Source organism: Belonocnema kinseyi, chromosome 5, assembly GCF_010883055.1.
Source record: "Belonocnema kinseyi isolate 2016_QV_RU_SX_M_011 chromosome 5, B_treatae_v1, whole genome shotgun sequence".
Classification (NCBI taxonomy): domain Eukaryota; kingdom Metazoa; phylum Arthropoda; class Insecta; order Hymenoptera; family Cynipidae; genus Belonocnema; species Belonocnema kinseyi.
Genome location: NC_046661.1, coordinates 48559368 through 48562358, shown reverse-complemented (window position 1 = coordinate 48562358; position 2991 = coordinate 48559368).

Below are 2991 nucleotides of genomic sequence, written 5' to 3'. Positions count from 1 at the left end.
CTCATAAGTTGTAGTATTATTTATTACTAACATTTTTATATTAAAGGCTAAACCAGAACCAACGTCAATATTCATCAATTTTTTAAGGTAACTGATAAAATCTCCATAAACTTCAAATGTGCTTGGCTTTTGATCAGGTACTCGTAGCCGTGTGATTTTTAACCATGTGATGAGAGGTTGAGTCTAATACATAATTTAGCGTTGCGACCCTCTGTCTTGGCATGGCAGTAGCGGCTTCCGATAACAAGCGAGCGATGGGTTATTCAGAAGGATGTGCCTCGTGCCAGCCACAATTTCTATCACATATTGGAATTATGCATGAGAGAGCTATTCTCCCCTGTATCTTGTTCATAGCTTAAGTGAGAGCTAACCTAGTATCTAGACTTGCTCTCTGAGTGCTGATGACATGGTATAAAAAGATACCTATAAACATAATAGTTCCTTGCATGTCTTTAAAAACCCTCGCAAAACATTTTCTTTACACATCCTAAAAGAATCTTCAACACTGATTATACCACTGCTTCAAATTGAAGCGTTTTAATTCAATGATTTTTAGATTAGAAGCCTTGGACATTTTACACCCAAGCATCCAGAAAGAAAAAAATATATTATATAACGACTCAATATGAAAGAGTTTTAAAGAAGTATTTGAAGCCAAACAACCTTGTTTTGAAACTTAATCAATTTTAAACATTGACGTTCCAAATTAATTAATAATTTAAAAATAAAATGTTTGATAATATTTTACAATTTTACATCAATATCTTTCAAGCAAGAATAAAGTCCTCCATCAGGAATTGGAAGAACAGTGATAATTAGGGAGGTATTCTGGTATAAACGCGTGAAAATAAACATATTTTCAACCATTATCTTATTGTTAAAAATTACTGCATATAAAGGGACAAATTTTTTTCCTCAAAAGGTATGACCTAGGACAACAGAAATTTTCTATCTGAAACAAATATTTATTCCATCATGTATAAAGAAGCTTTTACGTCGATGTTCCGAACCAAAAAATTTCCTTTCCCTTTTATTATTTTAAACAAATTATTTTTGTTTTATACGCAGTGTCACTTTTCTTGAAAATAAAGTATATTTTATAACCTGGGCTATTTTCCTTGTTTTGCTTCGCGGAGGATCCAGAGTGTGGACCAATTACTTGAGTCCTTGATTATTTTTTGTGCGTTACCTGTTTGTGGTCTACTAGTCTATGGTAGGCAACTCTACTTTTACTTCTTTTCTATTATAGGAAAGATTTCGAAAAGATAAAAAATAGGCCATATTCGTTAAAAGGACATTTTATTCATACGAAATCTGGCCTTAATTGAAGGAAGATAGGTGATTATAATTAAAAGAAAACGATACAGGCTTACCTTAGATTATTTCCTTATCCTGCCGATTATTACGCTTCTATGGAAGCGGGCAAGTTTTCATTATATACATACACTATAATAGTTTTAGGCTCAGTTCATAATTAAACGAAGGAAATAGCAATTAGATTTTATTCGAGAGAGGGAAAGTATCTTTTACACATGACTCACTCTCTATCACTATTTACTTTGTAAAACTGTAATTGAGAGTTTTTAATACGAAATATTCTCTCTTCGTTTTGCGATTCGCACAAAGCTAATTCACAATCTGATTATTTTACAATAATCTGATTAAAAATTCGTCGGCGAGAGGTTTTAGACTATTTTCGTCCGTCATTAAAAAGTGATTTTCGATGCACCGAAACATGAACGTTGCGACGACAGCAAATCCGCACGGCCCAGGATCTACGGGTTATGGCTTCTCCTTCGACGCGTGTTTCCCGTTGGAAGACTGAAAGCTGCTTAGAGTGAAACTCTTCAGTTAATTTTTTTAATCTTTTACAATTCACTACCGTGGATCGATTAGTAGGCATTTTTGCTAATTAGCATCTTTAGAAATAGAGTGGTGTAATATTTTTACCTAAGGAGGCGAGAGGCGAGGGGTGTGACAAAATGACTAACATGCGTTTTTGCAAGAAAGTTCTTTTCGTTGCCACTGAATGTGGACATGAACTGCTGACGAAGTGATTGATGCTTTTTCATATTTTAGTTTAACTCAAGTTTATTGACTCCAGTTTTTATTTATTTAGCAAAGGAATTTGCTACGTACGATTATTGTTGCAACATTTCGTATTACCATCATTCGTCAGGTTCTTTTTAATGAATTAATTTTCTTTGTATTTTCATTTCCTCTCGTCGTATCTTCGTGGTAATGTCAATTCCGTTTATTTATTGTTTTCATTTCGTTTTGACGCAATTTTACGCAACGGATTTTATTGTTATTTTTGTAAATGAGGAGGAAATGGAAGTAAGGAAATCGTGCAGGATCCTACTCGATATCTTATTGTTCCGGTCGTTTACACTCAGTTTTCATGCATGATCAGATATGTGGTGGAGTGCAAGCTAGTGTTAGTTCGTGTGTGTGCGCACGTGCGCTTCAGTTTGCGCATGCCTTCTTCTTCCGGCTGTCCTATTCTCGCCAAATGATTTGATTGTTTTAATTGGCAGGTTTTAAATTTCATTTTGTTGAACTACCTTGAAATTTTATATTAACCTGAATATCATATTTCACATGATATCATGATATTCAGGGTACTCCGTGAAGGAGCAATTCTTTTTTTTTTAATTAAAGAAAATCACTCTGTACTTATGTAACAGCTCACCCCGGACCACGGTTTTCGTCCATGAAACCTAGGTTTACAGAAGTAGAATTTGTCTTTGACGATGAGGTGAATTATAATTCCATCTAAGTAGATTCTGTTTCTAATTTATTTTGGCTTATATGTTACGCATACCCTTTGGCTTATGTTTTGTAAGCTTAGCGTTTTTGATTATATGCATTTAGTTTCCATGCAGTTCCTTTCATACCTTTGGTATTTAAACACCCAGTCCTTCGTTTGAAGTGATTATATACATCTATACATCTATAACTGCAGGCTGGCTTAACAATTTAGTTACAGTA